A 20,405-nucleotide genomic window follows, 5' to 3' on the forward strand; every position below is an offset into this window, starting at 1 on the left:
GTACGGGGAACGGGGCCCTGGCCTGGATGGCAGATGGGCTGGTGCTGGGCCTGGCCTGGATGGCAGATGGACTGCTGGCCTGGGCTTTTGGCAATTAGCCAGGCTGTTGCAGTTTGAGCTTGGTATTGTGGCAATCCGTTAAAATCCAATAAAATTATTCTCCAGAGATCACAGACTGAAGGTATTGAACAATCCCTTTTTTTGTACGAGAGCCTGTTTTGACCATCGGACTGTATTATGACCATTCTATTTGCTCCTCGAACTATATTCTGCCTGAAATCAATACATATTCTCATTGATTGATATTGCACTTGTGTGGACATTTGAATTTGTTTGTTTTTTAACCGTGACGAGTTAACCTGTTCCCCCCCACGGGGTCGGTACCGACCCCTTTTGACATTATTATCATATATTAATATTTTTATGAGTGATGCAATAAATTCGCGTTTTTAAAATCAAACGTTTTCAAGTATTATTATCACTACTATGTCACAAATACATGTAGAATGTAAAACATTAGGTTGGCAATAGTTTAGCAATAGGTTAAAAGTGGACTTATATCATTTTAAGTTTTCTTTTTGCAATCGTTTTTTGACCCGGAACCGGAAATGGAAATGTTGAACCATGGGAATTGGAATATTTTTGTGGCCATTTTGTAGAGGACATCGCTAGCTATCGTTGAGCGTTGGAATTTCTCCGATCTACACTTCTTGTGGTCCACTATGGTGGTTCAAAGTTCAGCGTTCTGAATGAATCATATCAATAATTGTTATGATTCGCGATAATAAGCTACAAAAGGTAACGTTTTTGACAAATATTGAAATGCAGTCAGTTTCTCCACACTATTGTTATCATGTAGGAAGAATTAGATCTGAAATTAGTTACAAAATGGTTATACTATGGGGGAAATAAAATAGTACAGTCGATTACAGTAAATATCAGTATCTGTTATTATGCAAGCCTGGTGATACTATATCCAAATTGAACTTGGCCATTTGAAAGATACTATATGTATATATATATAAATGTGCGAATTGGCTATAATAAGGTAATGTATAAGCATATATTCTATATTCTATAATAATATTTCAAATTGCATTGGTCCGGATGGGAGAATTCAGTACTGTATATACAGAACCTTCAGTTTGATCATCTTCCCTTTATTAATTTCCTTAGATCTTTTGTACACATGATCTCAAGAGGGTACTGAATGAGCTCAGTGGCAGTTTTTTAAGTTTGGTCATTATTATCATGGTTTTATTCACTGTCAAAGATGAAAAGAAAAATCATAATTCATATTTTCCTTTGTTTCATCACAATTTAAGCAAGCCTAGTAATAGACACAATATTTCTGACACTGAGAATACATTCATTGATGTCCATAGATGTTCCTAGATACCAAGAATATGCAAATAGCCCTTGTAGAAGTGGAGCAATATTCCATTTACCTAGGTATACATTTTATGCAGATTTTCACCTGGGGTGGAACAGTTAAATATATAATAAAGAAAAATTGCATTCGACTAAGAGGTTGGCAGTTGACTACGGCTGCTTTTGATCGATTAGTCAACTATTAGACTAATCAGGGTCAGCCCTAGTGTCTATACTGTGTCCTGTCTTACCGTCAGTGGTGGAAGAAGCACAGTTCCTTTACTTAAGTAAAAGTAGATCTATATACCCAGATAAAAAAGTACAATGTTTCCTTTGAAATGTAGTGTAGTAAAAGTATAAAGTTCCCTAAAACGAAAATACTCACGTAGAGTACAAGTAGCTCGAAATTGCACTTAAGTACAGTAGTTGAGTAAAAGTACTTTCCACCACGGCTATCGGCTATTGGACGGTTATCCAATCCTAACATGGAAAACAATTATTGTTGTTCATTTAGGTCGCTTTCACATATAGTTTTGGTGGACTCTGTGCGGTTCTGGTGGTGAAGTTGCAACATTGTTGCATTCTTCATTTGGTTCGTCTGCGTTCACATAGCAATTTGTCAGGCGCACCGAACTTTCTGAACAATGTCACGCGGTCGAAAAGGGCGCTCGTCTATTGGACGGAAATGTGTGTGTGTGGCTGCGAGCCTGTGTGTGTGCGCGCGCGTGTGTGTGTCTGTGTGTCTGGACTGCGAGCCCTCAGCGGAGGCGGAGTTTTTTATTTTGACGTGACATTGATCCATTGTTCTATTGAAGCCCATTACCACCATCCTCTCGCTAAACAACTTGTACACCACGTTGTTTTTATGAGTGCCCACAAGTAGCTGTTTTATTTGGTCTTCTGCCCATATGTGTACAGTGTGCTTGTTTTGCAGTGAATGCCGAGCGCCTCGGTAATAATATAATAAGCCGCATTTTTATTCCTTCTACCCAAGATGCACAGTTAGATATATAGATATAAAGATAGATAGAGAGATAGATGCAGTGTGCTTGTTTTGCAGTGAATGCCGCGCGCAGTGGTAATAATAAGCACTTCCTATATTTGGTCCGCGTTTGGTCCGATGAAGCGAACCGAGACCTATGTTTTTGGTCGGACCAGAGTTTGTGTGTTTGGTCCGCGGACCGAGTTCGACGCGCATTCACACAAACCCGAAAAACCGGACTATCGAATTCTGGTCCGATAGTCCGGACCAAACAGCCCCTGTGTGAAAGCGACCTTACTTTGGCCCTCAGCACTAACACTATCTCTCCTCCCACCTCTGAATAGCTACTGTGACATAGTGGATCATGCTATGAACCCACTGCAACCCGCTGCTACCAGACACACAAGCTTTCCATCCCCACTGCTCAAGTTCTGCTGCCAAGTCTGCATACCTAAGCTTTTTCCCATAAGCCTCCTCCACTAAATTCTCCCAGGGCACCGTCAATTCTATAAAATAAACGATCCGCTGACTAGCAGACCATAACACTAGATCTGGCCCCAAGCTAGTGCTAACTATTTCCCGCAGAATGAACACGCTTTCCTCACAAGTCTACCTGCATCTTCCAAACATTAGCTCCCCTTAGCTGACCTGCCTGAAAACCTCCATCATCTGCCTTTCTTTCCCTCACAGACAAAATGAATGGCCATATTTCCAGCCCTGTAATATACTGAATTCACCTGTACTCTTCTCCTCTCTATTGCCACAAATGGACAATAACCCTGGTTACCTGTATGTCTTCAAGCATTCTGACCTTGGGATAGACTAATCTTACAGCCTGACATAATCTGCCTCAAAGTTGCCTCAGAACACAGGAAACACAAGTCCCCTGGCTGACATTCTGTGATGGAGGCACATCACAATTAATAAATCAAATCAGGAATTTGATTTGTACAGTATGTAGGTACAAACAATTAACCCTTTCAGGAGTACGTTTTCTGGACAATTTCCCAGTAGGAATAAACTATCTCATTATAATACTAGAACTTCACACTAATTTTAATTTCACATTTCACAAGATTGTACACTTCAAAGTAGTGGTGGGGGGAAATATCTATACGTAGTAGTATCGCAATACTTTGCGTGGCGATACTGTATCGATACAGGGACGCCAAGTATCGATATGTAATTATTTATAAAAAATGAAATTTAAAATAAACTCTTTTTTTTAATTTTTGTATAAGGAAGTTGTTCATTTCAATACCTGTAATAGTATAGTAGTCCACACACACACATGTGCATTCAGTTAAGTTGGAATGTGACTGTAATACAAACAGTTCAGTTTGTCAGGTACATGCAACACAGATTACAGTGTTTACATCTGTCTGCTTGAGAAAATACCATGTTCTGCAATAAAAAAAAAGATTGAAGTGAGATGAACAGACTGAACTTTATTTGATTAGATAAAACATCTTGACAAAGTTTTACTTTGCAGTTGAAAAAAGGTAAAAAATCGCAATATATCGCAATATTAATATTGCAATACTCAGCTTATCGCAATATATTTAGTATCGCAATACTATCGTATCGTGACTCAAATATCGTGATAGTATCGTATCGTGAGGCCTCTGGTGATTCCCACCCCTACTTCAAAGAGTCCAAGCAACGCAATTCCACTGAATCTGTATCAAAAGAAAACAGAGGGGAGAGAAGTGTGACTGTGTATCCCCAGTCAGAATACATGGCAGTTCAAGGGTACAGGTCGAGTAGGGTGACGATCATTCAGTCAGAATACATGGCACTTCAAGGGTACAGGTTGAGTACGGTGACGATCGTTCAGTCAGAATACATGGCAATTCAAGGGTACAGGTCGAGTAGGGTGACGATCATTCAGTCGGAATACATGGCAATTCAAGGGTACAGGTCGAGTAGGGTGACGATCGTTCAGTCAGAATACATGGCAATTCAAGGGTACAGGTCAAGTAGGGTGACGATCATTCAGTCAGAATACATGGCAATTCAAGGGTACAGGTCGAGTAGGGTGACGATCATTCAGTCGGAATACATGGCAATTCAAGGGTACAGGTCGAGCAGGGTGACGATCGTTCAGTCAGAATACATGGCAATTCAAGGGTACAGGTCAAGTAGGGTGACCATCGAAAGGTGGCAAATTCAACTTTCCAACAATGTATTGGTTGATCAGCAAAAACGCAGGCCGGAGCCGGCAGACAAGGGCAAAGTTCCACGACTTGGGTATGCGTGTGTGAAAAGTGCCGTGACAAGTGGCAAGTGGTTGAAAATAAAACTTCAATGTGAGATGTTTATATTACATTTTGTATCCCTGTGACACAATAGCCTATGTCCATGCCTATACAATAGCATAAAGAAAGGGAATATTGCAAGCATTCCCCATGGCAACGGAATTCAGAGTAAACAAATAGGTACCATGCATCATCTGGATCTGATGATGACTAATATGGGTATATCCCAGCTATATTGAGTTTCTCATAGTGGGGAATCTTGGGATATAGCCTAAGAGCTTACCCCAGCAATTGTAAAAAAGGGATATGGCATGAACTCAGATGGAATCTCCTGAATTATGGTAATATTAATGCAGACCTGACAGACACTGGCTCAGTGCCCCATGACACTCCAATATGAATTTGTTATAACACAGGGATGCCTATATTCAAAGATGCATTTAATTCACTAAACAGACCAAGCTAATACAATCACTGAATTATGGCTTTAGCCTTTCCGAGGCGCCAAAAGGAATACCCTACAGCAGGTCAATATATACAATACCGGTATTTTGCCTAAATTAACTTGCCAACTTTTTCTCCAACATTGCACACACAAAGGCATAAGTAGGCCCAACAACACTTTCAAGGCAGTCATTTTGGTGCAATCTGGGGCAGACACACCTGTCAGGTGCCTGTGTCAGCCAGTCGTATCACAATGTCACGGGATGTGTTTATGTGTGTTATTGTGCTCTTTTACATTGTTCATGATCATGACGTCCTATTTCACGCTATAAAGTCCGATTATGATGACTAATATCAACCCTATACGGGATGGCAATATTACTTTAGCCAGCTGGAATGTTAAATACTCCCGTTAAACGATCGAACGTTTTCTCTCACTTGAAATCGCTGTCTGCTGATATTTTGTTTCTCCAAGAAACTCATATTAAACACTGTGACGCGCACAAGCTGAGGTGCGGTTGGGATGGGCCAGGTCTATCAATCCACTTTCTCATCAAAGGTGCGAGGCGTGGCTATACTAATGCGCAAAAATATCCCATTCCAACATATATCTACCATAGCCGATCCCAACGGCCGCTATTTGATTGTCACTGGCAATATGTTATCATTTCATGTTACCCTCTTAAATGTATACGCCCCAAACTTTGACGACCCTAGTTTTTTTCGAAGTGTTTTTAACCTATTACCTAACTTGTCAACTACACATCTAATAGTGGGTGGAGATTTTAATTGCATTCTGGACCCATTTATGGACAGGCACTCTTCTCGCCCAGCCACTCCTCTTAACTCCACTACAGTATTAAACAACTTGTTTAAATCACTGAATCTAGTAGACATCTGGAGACTACAGCACCCCACAGACAGAGATTTCTCCTTTTTTTCACAAGTACATAAATCATATACAAGGATAGACTATTTCATAACGGATTCCAAATTAGCATCCAATATTATCTCCTCCAAATATCACAATATTTTAATCTCAGACCACTGCCCAGTTACAGTGTCGATTGATTTTGGAGTGAGAAAATCACAGTATAACTGGCGTTTCAATCCGACTCTGATGTTCAGTTCTGTCAACGATTTTCTACCATTGTCAAAGAATATATCTGTTTAAATGACACTAAAGATGTATCTGACTCAGTCCTGTGGGAGACATTTAAAGCTGTTATACGTGGACATGTAATATCATATGAGTCTGCAATAAAAATAAATAGCACAAAAAGATGATTAGAAATAGAAACTTTGCTCCCTATTCTTGAAAATACATATGGAGATGCTCCATCCTCTCCTGCTTTAAGTAATATTATGAAACTCAAGTATGAATACACTATCCTTTCTAGTCAAATAAGTGTAATGTTATTAAAATTAAAGCACAAACAATTTGAGTTAGCAGATAAACCAAGCTCATTATTGGCACGTCAGCTGAGAGGTACCCAGGCCAAAAGAGCTATTCATAAGATAAAATCAAGCTCTGGGTCCCTCATTACCAGCCCAGAGGAAATTAACAAATGTTTTAAGGACTTTTATGAGAAGCTCTACACCTCACAGCACTGCCAGCCAATCAGACATTAGCAGTTTCCTTTGCTCTCTACCACTCCCAAAACTGAGCGAAACCGCATGTAATACACTGAATGCAGAAATATCATTGCAGGAAGTGTTTACAGCAATCAAAGGCTTCCCTAACCCTTTTCCCGCCAATCACGTCGTACGACGGGTTTCAAGTTCATGCGAATTCTGCCAATAACGGCGTACGACGCAACATCACATAACTGGGATCTGTTTGCTCCACTCTCATCGCCCAACGGTACGAGGAGACTGACGTGAGTTTCAGCGTTTTTCTTTATCATTTTCGATACAAACTGCTCTGATCTATATATCACCCATACTACATAAATCATTTAACGTCGGTCACGGAATTATAAACGACCCCCCCCCCCCCCCCTCCGTTCACCCGCGGATGATCAGTCATAACGTTTAGGACCATGTACAGTTGACATTTTTTATATAACGTTGATCGGTATCAAACGCCATTTGATAATCTAATATATGCATTTATGTCTATATCTCACGTTCTAGGAAATACTGCAGAAAACTATAAAAACATATCTATACTCTAGACGGTATTTTCGTATGAATGTGTGAATGAAAAAGTAAAGCGTTCCTACATCCTGAACGATATATAATCGATGTTGAATGGGCCATAGTAATGTCAATTTAGCAATACAATTAAAAAAGTTATAGCCCTGCAAAGAAGGTGAACATCTCCATAGACTTAAAGTACTGGCAGAGAATGGTTTAGGATGATCAAAGTGGTGGCAGAGAATGGTAAAGCTGCCGGCCCTGATGGTTTTTCTATAGAATTCTATAAAGAATATGTTGCAGATGTTGCTCCCTTAATGTTGCGGATGTTTAAACATTCCATACAAACTGAATGCCTACCTGATTCTCTCTACACAGCTAATATATCTTTAATTTTGAAAAAAGGTAAAGAGGAAACTGACCCCTCCTCGTACCGCCCTATTGCCCTCCTTGGAAACAGCTTAAAGGTGTTCACCTCTAGCTAACAGGCTTAATAAATGTATAATGGCCATAATTCATCCTGATCAAACCAGCTTCATTCCCGGGAGGTTTTCTTTTTTCAATGTTCGGCGACTACTGAACATCACATAATATGGCAAATATAAAAAAGATATAAACAGAGCTATCCTGGCCCTTGATGCACAAAAAGCTTTCGACCAAGTTGAGTGGAACTATATTCAGTCTGTGATAGAAGAGTTTGGTTTGGGCAGGGACTTTGCTTCGTGGGTTGCAATGCTATACTCTCACCCCACTGTATCAGTCCTGACCAACTGCAATAAATCACCACCCTTTGCCCTTCACCGTAGTACACGCCAAGGCTGCCCATTATCTCCTTTACTCTTTGCCATTGCAATCAAACCCCTCGCCATTAGCATTAGAAACCACCCTTCCATTACACCTGTGAAACTAGGTGGAATTGAGCACTACATTTCTTTATATGCAGACGATGTGATTGTTTACCTGTCACACCCAGAATAATCTCTACCGCCTTTATTATACCTTATTGAAAGATTTGGAAGCTGCCCTTTAGAATTACAGATTAAATGTACTATCTTGGAGTTGTTATTCCTAAAAATTTAACTATGAACCAATGTTAGATACATTTAAATATAATGTAGAGAAATGGAGAATTCTCCCATTGTCTATGATAGGCCATATTAATCCAATAAAAATGGTCACTCTACCCAGATTTCTATATCTGTTCCAGAACCTGCCAATTCTTTTAACAAAAGCAGTTTTTAAGTCCCTTGACACTCTTATTATGCCTTTCATTTGGGGATACAAAACACACCGTATTTCAAAAAATCACCTGTGCAAGCCTACAAATATGGGAGGCCTTGCCTTACCCATGTTTCAACACTACTACTGGGCAGACTATGCAAGAGCTCTGGTCTACTGGCAGGACTCATACCCTGGTGAGACCACCACTACCACCCCTGCATGGCTGGTCTACTGGCAGGACTCATACCCTGGTGAGACCACCACTACCACCCCTGCATGGCTGGCCATAGAACAGAATGCTAGTAGTATCTCTCTCCCAGCACTTCTCTTTGCAACAAAAAGATCCCTTGGGGCCGCTATAAGAGACAACTTTATGATAAAGAACTCGTTGAAAATATGGTACCAGATCAGAAAAGTCTTTAAATAACCAGAGACGTCGGTCTGTACGCCCATCTGTCATAACCATGCTTGCCCCCCTTCACAATCAGACCACATTTTTTTCAAATGGAAGGAAAAAGGAATAGTCTCTATAGAAAACCTTTACATAGATGGTCATTTTGCCTCATTTTCCCGACTCCAGCATAAATATGAGCTCCCCCCCACTAATTTCTTTCGATATTTACAAATTAAGAACTATGTTCGTTTAAATATTCCAAATTTTTAAACGTATATACACCAATTGCTGTGATATACTCCCTCATGACTACAGAGCCCAATACCAAACGCCTGATATCCAAGTTTGTAGACTCATTTACAGAACACTATATTCCATCTACACAATGCTTGAGGAGGTCCTGGGAGAGAGATATCCAGGTGGACATTCCAATAGACACCTGGGATGAGGGCCTCCGCAGTATCCACTCTTCTATTAATACCATCAGTTAATTCAATTTAAGGTGATGCATAGACATCATTATTCTTGTACAAGATTGCACTCAATATACCCCTCAGTCTCACCACTCTGTACCAGATGTAAATCTGCTGAGGGCTCACTGGGTCACCTCTTCTGGTTTTGCCTGAAGCTCCATAGGTTCTGGAGTGAGGTGTTCCAATGCTACTCAAACATCTACACCCATGACTTTCCCCCAGACCTTTGGCTGGTCACATAATATGACAACACTCAATTACTCTGAAGATACAGACTATACAGTATGGCATGGTATTTGCAAAGAAATGCATTTTAATGCTGTGGAACAAAGAAACAGTACCACTTTTCCAAACCTGGTTGACAGAACTCATTAACATGCTACACATGGAGAGAATACGCTATGAGAACGCAGGGCAACCCAGCAAATTTAAAGACATTTGGCAACCTTTTCTTGACTATCTATCTTAAAACTAACAAACGACTAGATACAATAATACTGTAGATATCTAAAACAATGTGAACTTATAGAGCACTATTTTTATTTTTTTGTGTTTTGTTTTTGCTATGTGATTGTTGTGTGATGTTTCTTCCCCCGGCTCATAGGCATCAACTAAAGGGACTCTTGATGACCTGATGGTATTTTGTACAAAGACTATAACTGGACTATGTGGACTGAATGTCTATTATAGATGTATATTCTCAATATCTGATTTGATATGTCTATGTCTAACACTGGTAAGAGACACGAAGGAGTGACTGGTTGTCTTGTTTTTATTTTATTTTTAGAATTTTTTTTGGGAGGGGGGAGGGTATATATATTTTTAAATTTTTGTCGCTGTGATGTCTTGATTTTGTCTGTCCTGTCTGCTTTGTTTGTATCTGTTAAATAAAAATGATATCAAGGGAAGAGAGACAGATGTCACAGCATGGTAAATCAGATCTAGCAATGTTTTAGTAAAAGAAACACACCATGTTACTTTTATTTTTTATGTATTATACAGTGTACATAATTATTCATTCTGTGTTGTAGTTCTGTTTGTTCTGGTTGACTCGTCATAAGCTCTCCTTTTTGCACGCTGCCACTCACACAGCTGTGTGTTATATGGTATAGCCATAAGTAATACATAAGTAAGTAATACGAAAAGCTACAATATGTAGGTTTTACAAATAAGTATATAAATTGATAGTACTTTATTCACGTTTTCTGACGAGGCCGTGTTGGTAAGGGAGATGGGAGCAATAGAAACTCTATCTCTTACCCTTTGTGGAGCTGATGGAAATTCTATTTGATTCAAATGCATAATGCAATTAATATAAAATGAGCGGTAGGGCCAATTTCAGGTCATCAGAAAAGAGACATGTCCCCACCGTCCCTGCCGTAGATTGCGCCCTAAAGCACAAATACATACATACATGTCCCTTACCTACTCTACTAGTTACGCTGCTGGCCAGACCATACTGTCACCTGTACATTGTATATTACTATTGCACTTTACTGTTACATTTGCACTGTGGTTAGAAGCCAAACTTATTTCCGTTGTACTGTACTTGAATAATGACAATAAATCGAATCTAATCGAATCGAATCGAATCGAATCGAATCGAATCGAATCGAATCGAATCGAATCGAATCGAATCGAATCGAATCGAATCGAATCTAATCTAATCTAATCTAATCTAATCTAATCTAATCTAATTTAATATAATATAATCAAATATAATCTAATATGATCAAATATAATCGAACCGGTCCAAGATCGGTCATTCTAGGAAAATACTTCTTTCTGTCCCACCAGGTGGTCCGTACAATACACTAATACAGACTGTAATGTCTGATTAACCACCACCCTGTACCGTTCAAAACACTGTTTGAAAACCCAAGACAAGTGTGTTAGTATGGTGGAACCAGTTGAAACGTCCTCAAAGTGTAAAACCCCAAATTGCCGTTGAGGAAGGCAGACGAAAAAATATGCTCAAATCAACTGAAGTGAGTTCAGTTCCGATTGGACACAGGTCTGTGATCGTCGGACAGTTCGACGTTGATGGCAAAGGCCTTTGTTGTCAGTGAGAGAGAGAGAGAGAGAGAGAGAGAGAGAGAGAGAGAGAGAGAGAGAGAGAGCGATCAGCCACTGCCAATGGAAATGAGAGTGTCAGAGATGGACTTGAAGAAGCCTGAAACGCTCTGCCAATTCTCCATGATCGTTAACTCATTGACAATCTTGTCAGCAAATTATGCATAGTCTGCATCAGGTCTCCAAGCAATTTCCTCGTGAACCATCAAGTTGTTTACCCCCGCCAGAGTGTGTGTCGCTAAACAGCAATTAAAACATCATAGGATGAAATATAAAGATATCTATGCCTATGCGGATAGATAGAGGTTATTGTGTACCATCCATTGGTTTTATATGCATTCATATTTTTATGAGTTTGAGGCAGGTGAGATCTATACCAGGGTTGGGAAGGTTACATAACAAACATTTTAAACCGCTACAGGTTACTGATTGCCAATTACCATCTGCATCATAATCCACTGGATTATGCCAACTCAGTAATGTAATCTGATTACATACAGTTACTTTCGGATTACTCCATCTTCAAAATCCAGTGTGAAGCTAGACGGACAATTTAATCCCACTGGATTTTTGGTGTTGAACTTATTGTAATTTAATGTATGTGATTGTCATCAACAACCATGATAATTCATCATTTGAAATTGATAATACTCTATCTCACAACCCAACATTTTAGCCGTCTTCTACAGTGACTATACGGCATACAATTACCATTTTCCTTGTTTGGAATCAGATTACTGTAATCCAGTTCTATTTCATTATGGCTTCCGCTCAGCATCATTCTGCACGCACTTCACTTCGTGCACGAGCACTGAATAAAAATTCCACAATGTACCTTTACATCCCAACATTCGTCTGGCCACACCCCTATCCGCTTACCTTCATAAGCAGGTGTGTGGTCACCTACTCGCCTCCTTCTTCACTTTCACCACAAGGAAGTGCCTTCGGTAGATCCCCACTTGACGAGGTTGTTAGTAGAAGAAAGTTGGAAAACAAAAGAACAGGAAGATACGTTGACATCATATCTTTATTTTCTCTCTCACTATTTTCGAGAAAATACGGCGATATTGTCTTCGTCACTGGAGTGTCTGGAAGATGATGATCATTCTGACCTTCAACGGCTTTTTCGTATTAGGAGCTCACGCCGCTGACATGCTCCCCAACTACAGTCCTCCTTGCTGCGGCTGGATGGGTTTGGCCCTCCGGCCCTCCGGCCATACAGCTGGACTGTGGGAAGCACCGACTGTTGTGAGAAAGCGGTTGCTTCCAGGGTGGGGTAAGTACTGTTTTGCTTGCAAGCTCTGGTTGTTGTTGATGCTGTGGGGGTTAGCTGACAATTTTACGAAACGCCGACTCCAGACTGGGGTCCTCTGCTCGGCTTCTTAAACGGCAGACGGAGGATCTTGGTCTGACGCCCATGATGGTCAATCTAGTGGGCCGTGACCAGGACCTGGGAAAAACCCAGGATTCTCTGGACGAGCGGATGCTTCTCTGTCCCGTGCAGGCCCCATCTTTTACATAAAAGTGAAAGTACACCCTAACGAGGAAATGTGGGCATAGGATCTTCTTTATCGGGAGTTCCATGCTCAAAGTCGGCTGCAGCCCGAATGGGAATCGTGCTGGCTCCGCTGTATGTCTGGTTAAATCACAGTTGAAAACTGTGTTTGACATTTCTTTTTCTCTTCCCTCTTAGGATGGGGAGGGACTTGGACAGCGGCCTGTCTGAAGTGTGGCTTGTTATGTCGTTGTGTACAGTTCAGGTGATAGCTGCTTTGCTGGCGTGCTAGTTTGTGGCCTACTGTGTTAGCCAGTCAGCTGTTAGCTGCGGCGCTAGCTCGCTGTGTTTACCAGGCTAGTAAACGTTAGCTTGTTGCTATCAGTCGGACGGCTGTTAGCTTAATGCTACACTGTTGAAACGATACTGTGACTATAACATGCCTTAAAACACTCTGACTACGACGTCATCTTTGACAGAGGATGTTAGTCGACCCTACACCCGGTTGCCAGTGCCAGCGAGGACTTCGTCAACATGGAGAACGGCGGCTGGGTGGCGTCGCGGACATACCCTTGTCACCGGCGCAGGAGGTGCTGGGTTCAACTCGGTGTCCCGTTAACCAGTGTTGCTGTTCTTTCGGCCGGCGTTCTGGGTGAAGGTAGGAGTCCTCCGGACTTTAAACTCTTCTTCTTTTCTTCCCTTATAAATGTTTTGTAATAACGATGTTTCCAAAACATGTGTTGCTGCAATACATTGAGGATACGACGCGTGTTGTGTGTGAATTGTCTTGTCACTGGTATAGCTTCTCTCTGTAGTAAATCTGCGTTGTTTTTTACGTGTGTAAAAATGAACTGGTTTGGTTGTGATGAGAACATGTGTGTTCATGTAACGTTGTACTTGTACCGTGGGTGAACTCACAACTAAGAGGGTTATTAAACCTGTAAAGCTATGCTTAGTGACATGTGATTGAGGAATGATTTTTTTTTCTCAGCCTGTGATGACAATGAACAGTATGTTCACACATTAACAGAGGTGCCTGTTCGCCTTGGTCGTATCAAGGGTAAGATGGGAGGGGTGTCCCCCCGGTTCCCTGGGGCTTCCCCCCATCCTCTCAGATATGTTTGGTTACAATATATTGTGTCACTGTGTTTGTGGGGATACAATGTAACCCTCAGCTTAATTGCTGGGGTTGTGCTTTCTGCTTGAGAAACTATTTTTTCCTAGAGAAAAGGTTGTTGGTCACTTATCATATGTGCTTAGCAAGGCCTGTGGCCAATACATAATCAAGGACTTCTGTCTTCTCTCGTTATGAAAAACGGCGTTCCTCTGTAGCAAGAGTGTACTTTTGCCATTTTTTGTTGTGATGAAGGGTTGTGTGTGTCTTGTGATCTACAACTGGGTTAGGTTTGGCCCACAGAAGCACATGTGTAAGTCTGGACCGGGGCTCTTAAAGGGGCCCTCTCTGTTCTGTGTTTTTTCCTTAGTAAAACTCAGGTAGCAGGTTAGCGCATGAGCTATGTGAGGCTGGTAGATGCTTCATGTAGCAGGCTATGACTGTGTCATGCTCTATTTGTCATTACTTCGTATCATGGGTAAGGGGTCGTAAAGGGGTGAACTGGTAATCCTTTCCTCCCCTTTTTCTGTTGGTCAGGGGTTAAAACCACCTGTCCTTCAAGGTTCCTGTCACGTTGCTGTTCGGCACGTTACAGGGTAAGGGGGGGGGGGGGGGGGATGGAGTTTCCTGGTCCCACGCCCTGGAAGATTGGGCGTGTGCACTGCGGAAATTCCCCCGCCATAGAGTATGTCACTGAGCGCGTCTCTAGTGGTATGACTTCCGTGGGTTGTTCAGGTCCATGTTATGGATCTGTTTCAGGGAGTTGTCAGAGCTCCTCCTCACGAAGCTCCTCCTCAGAGAGAAGTGCCTTCTGTGAGTTCGGACTCTCCTTCCCAGTGAGGGAGCCTCCTCAGAGTTCAGAGCCTCCTCCTCAGATTGTCAAGGTGAGTAGAACTTCAAAAAAGGAGTTCTGCTCTATTGTGTGTGTATTCGATTCAATTCGATTATTGAGTGTGTATTGGTTTAGTGCCTCCTCCTCAGAGAGCCCTAACCCAAGTGTTACATAGATCAATGTTGCAATATATTCTTTTCAATCTGTACAGCTCGCGTGGAAAGTCTCTCTCGGGATTTCCGTCTCCTCCCTGTGGCGAGGGTGGCGGGATGTAAAAATGTAAACAATTTTTATTCTCAGCTGCGTCACGTGGGATTCATGTCAGTCTGTGTTTTTTTCTTTTTTAAATAAAAATAGGAAGGAACATAAAGCACGACGGCTCCGTGTCGTTCTCCCAGACGACTTGGAGGAACAATGTCTGGTGTCTTGCTAGACTATCCATTGATGTGTTTGGGTCTCGACGCGTACATAGTGCTGGCTCGGGGTGTTCTGTTAAGAATCACGCAGGGGCTAAGTGCGCCTTGGTTGCTCGTTATTAAAACAGCGTTTTTATAGGGCAACTGGGATGGAGTTTTGTCTCTTCCGAGCGCCAGTTTACTAGGTTGTCTCGATGAATTCTCGTTCATATCTGGGGGTTGTTAACGGAATAGATCAGAACATAGGTAGAGGGGTCTCACGCCCTTGGGGTGGGCCACAGAGCGCGGTACAAATGGGACCGTCTGGGTGGTGCCCTCTTTTCATGTTTTAGATCGACACGCATACCTACCCCCTCTTCTGGAGTGGGCATGTCGGCGTGGTTAGGGCACAGGACTGGTTCTGGTCACGCTGGTCCAGGTCAGTTAACCCGTTGTCCGCCGGGGATGCGGATCTGCTGTTCTGGTACCCTGAGGGACTTGTGCTTTTTTCGGCGGGAAAAATGCCGGGTCGGCCCGGGTGTCACAGGGTTAGGCGTTATGGAGACCCTTTGTTGGGTACACGTTGTACCTGGCACTATCCTAAGGGACTGGTTCTCCTTTCTTTCGCTCCTCTCTCACGCATGGCGAAGAGGGGGCTGTTGGGGTGGTCTTCTGGACCTCCTCTGGTAACCCTGTGTGCTTCCCGAGCCGCCGGGCCCGGTCCGAAGTAATGTTTCGTTGTAACCGTAGGCCTGGGATAACCCTTTTTTGGAAACTGAAACACTTGTACTGCGGTATAGCTGGTGTATACCCGCAGGTGTGTTTTGGAGTTTTTTTTGAGGGGTTATAGGAACGACCACCGTCTGTGTACCGAGAGGGTGGTTGATTCCCTGGTGTGTTGGAGCAGAGTCAACTCCCGGGTTACCCGGTTGAGTGTGCCCCTGCACGTTCATGACGTCTGCCAATCGTGTCAGCCTTCTCTGCCTCGACCCCTCTGGGTGGGTTTTTTTTAATGGAGGCTTTGTCATGGTGCTCAACAACGCCAGCATACGCCCCTTCCGCCAGGGGGGCTGTTTTCAGTTGACTCCTTTGGCGCCTGTCTCGTCCGCAGTGCTCCAGGCTCAGGTCTACAGCCTGCTGCCTGGGTTCCCCGGTGCGCTGCCTGCTTCCGTTGGTTAAACTTTTTGAGTGCTTTACGGCCATGCTGACTGCCTGTTCTGCAGGGTCAGTGTGCCAGGCGGTGTACTATTGGGGGGTAAGGGCCCGCTCTTGGAGGGGCTCTATCCGAATACGCTGGCGATGTGGGGGGCGGTGTCACTAAGTGACCGCCTGGTGGGGTCCTGATGCCTGGAGTCATTGACCTCCCCGGGCCCCCTTTTTCCAGGGGATCCAGTCCCTTCAGTGGGTCTGGGTCTTCCTTTGCGCTCCGCTGCTACGGCCTTGCCACGGGGTTGGGTTTACTCTTGACCCCGTGATTCTGGGGTCAGTAACGAGGGTTGTTCCTTCCGTTCGTTCCCTGGTGGCATGTGGGTTGTGCGTGTGCGTAGTCGTGGGGTCAAGCCACGGTCTGCTCACCCTGTGCGTTGAGTTGCTTGAGTTCCTCTTCGCACGGTCGGATCCGTCTCCCTCCCGTAAGCCTCCAATAGGGAGGGTATCCTCCATTAGGGAGGGTCGGGGGGCTCGGTCCTCCCCGGTCTGATGGATGTGGGGGGCCTCAGCGGGGTACATTTGCTCGTGCACAAAGTGAAGTGCGTGCAGAATGATGCTGAGCGTCACCATAATTCATAGAACTTGGTTATATACATAACCTTACGTTTCATGTAACTCCCAACATATATATTGGTAACTAAAGGCTATTAGTCAGGAAGACAGTGATGTCGACGCTGTGTGCAGTATTGATTGTGCCACCTAGAATAAGTTGCCATAACAGGAGAATATTGATCAGAGTCATTGATGGTATACAGTATATATCGCTGCCCCGTGGCCAAATTCAATTGTATTGACGAGAGCGTGTGAGAGTATCAAGTGCATGCATATACAATGCTGTGTGTGGGAGGGACAGAAGGATGCAATATCGCTGATTTATCATGTTAACTTACACCCACACGAGTCTAGACATGCTGTAGAAAACTGCTGGCTTAAGAGACTATAGCATTTGTTGGAAGAAGAAGAAACCCAACTGTTTGTAGAACTGAGAAAAGCAACTGCATATGATATTCATCCAATTCTCTTTTGTCTGATGTGCAGGTTTGCTGGAGGGGGAGAAAATAATCCCACATTTAAACTAAAAACCATGGAGAGAAAAAATGCCCAGACTGTAATATTTACAACAGCGTCACAGTGCTTGTGGACGGAAGGACGGATGGATGGATGGGTCGATGGATGGATGGATGGATGGATGGATGGATGGATGGATGGATGGATGGAGGATGGATGGATGGATGGATGGATGGATGGATGAGGATGGATGGATGGATGGATGGATGGATGGATGGATGGATGGATGGATGGATGGATGGATGGATGGATGGATGGATGGATGGATGGATGGATGGATGGATGGATGGATGGATGGATGGATGGATGGATGGATGGATGGATGGATGGATGGATGGATGGATGGATTTTTTGGGGGAGCAGTAACCAAAGGGTAGATTAGTTAATCTTGTTGTGGATGGTCTCTTCTTTCACTCAGATTAATTCCAGGAAACAAGAGCAGATTTGAAATCCATCCAAATCTAATTAAAAACACGAGATGGCAAAGAACGGTGTTGTTGTTCTTTTTAGTTTATTTTGACAGGTTGATTGCGGGGGGATGAGAGGCATTGTTGAGGGGAGGGGCCTACTGTAACATTTCACAGGAGACTCCATGCAGTGTTGCTCTTTAGATTGGAGGGGGGGGGGGGGGGGGTGGGGGGGTATGTGCCTTTTGTTGTTACTGGAGACAGATAGGCATGCCTGGTAAATGTGGAAATGTGTCAAAACTCAGGAGGAAGCAGGGAACATTCTAGAGGTAAATTTGGCCTACTTGGGGCATCATTATGATAGCTATTGTGTGACTGTCAGTAACTTCACAGGCGTTGGTCTCTCTCTCTGTGCCGTAGTTATCCAGGATGATATTCTACCCGCTATGTCTCCTGTATATGATTCCCAGAAGTAAAAAGTCACTATGCGGTGCTCACTTACCTACAGCATTTCCCTCTGAATCCACTTTTTTAAAACAGCAGCCTGTATCGACTTTGTGTATTTTTTTGTGTTTTATTTTTTGGCAAGAATCCTCTTACAAGACAAACAGTTTGCGTAGCCCCTGAAGATAACCACCACTGAACCACAATCGGCTAAATAACTGGACATGAAACCACAAGGCGATAACCGGGAGCTGCTGGCTTCCTGTGGACAGGACTTCACGTGCTGTCTGACCACAGGAGGAAAGAGAGAGAAAAAAAAAGAAAGAAGAGAGAACAAAATCAATATTTTGCTGCAGGCCTTGGAGACTCTAAGGGCTTGCTTAACGCCCTAACAAATGCTTTAGAATGCTGTCTGTCCGTAAACCTATCGGATCACGGCAATCTCCAACTCTGCCCGGTGACAGGCCCTCCCCGGCCCCCTCTCTCTCCCTCTCTCCTCTCTCTCTCACACTTCCCTGTCTGGCCCCTGCAGTCCCGGCCGGGCATCCCTTGTCCCAGCGGCCTCCCCAGCCCCCTGCAGCAGCTAGTGGTGCTGTTAGCATTGTTAACGGTCTCAGGCCCCGGGCAGGCAGATGGAGAGGCTGCTACCTCCGTTCCGCTATCAGGACAGGCCAGACACTGGGCCCTGAGACTGGCTGAACAAAATAGGAGGAATGACGCCCCAGTGGGGAGAAAGGGGTGAGAGAGGTTTTTTGGGGGGGGGGGTAGAGAGGGGTTGAGGGATGAGGGAGGGAGGAGAGGGAGAGAGAGGCAAGGAAGGAGAGAGAGAGAGAGAGAGAGAGAGAGAGAGAGAGAGAGAGAGAGAGAGAGAGAGAGAGAGAGAGAGAGGAGAGAGAGCAGGGAGGTGAAGGGGCGAGGGGGAGAGGAAAGAGAGAGAGGCGAGCAGGCCTCCCCTCCTCCCTGAATACATTCAGCAATCTTTTGTACGAGGTGTAAGAGAGGAGTGTGGCTGCTGTCTGTGGCAGAGGCCTATATTCTCAGCAGCCTGTGGAGAAGAAGAGAGGAGGTGTTATAAGGGGGGGGGGGTACACACACACACACACAGACACACACACTACCCACCCCCCGCTGCCCCCAGCACCCGCCTGGTGATGAATGGTGGCACTTGCTGAAAGTGAGGCTGCTGGCGAGCCTTGGCTCAGAGTTGGAGGCAGGGGAGACTGCTTGGAAGATCAGGGGGACAGACTCAGCAAACGGCTGCCCTTCACTCGGCCATGCATTCCACCAAGCAGCCAGGCCTACCGCTGGCGGGCAACGCAGCCAGTGAGAAAGAATGGGAGGGAGGGAGACGGCGAACAGACCCTGGAACTCAAACTTGCGCCCGAGCAGCGAGACCGTCACTCCCCAGACCGTAAAAAGACGTTTAGTATCGTAATCAAACACACCAGAGGCAGTCTCTTAGTTTTAGCTGTCTGTGTGGGGGATTTCTGGCAGTGAAAAAGCACAACACTTGTGATAAATAGCAGCTGTTACCATATGACTGCGTGTGCAGTGACTGACGAAGCCTGTGTTCCGCTAACCGGCGTATGTCTTGCAGGACAACTTGTCTTCATTGTTGAGCCTGATCTCACCTCCATAAATAACTTATTGCGGTTTGGAACGTCAAGCGGTGATAGATTCAGTTTTAACCGCAAGCTTGAAAATGCTAATTGCTCACACAAATATATATGGGCTGTTTGCTGACTAAAACACAAAAATTTTGTTCCGCACAAGTCGGGTGTAGACATGTTCATTACTGTAAAGAAATTTCACAGCCATGTGCAGAAACTCTCATGTCAAACGGCATTGTCTCCCATTCATCTCTCTTATGATTGGCCTCACTACCCCTCTACTATTACTCTCTTTTCACACACACACAACACACACACACACACACACACACACACACACAACACACACACACACACACACACACACACACACACACACACACACACACACACACACACACACACACACACACACACACACACACACACACACACACACACACACACACACCACACACACACACACAAACCAACAC

Source organism: Notolepis coatsorum (genome assembly GCF_963971535.1).
Source record: "Notolepis coatsorum genome assembly, chromosome: 3".
Classification (NCBI taxonomy): domain Eukaryota; kingdom Metazoa; phylum Chordata; class Actinopteri; order Aulopiformes; family Paralepididae; genus Notolepis; species Notolepis coatsorum.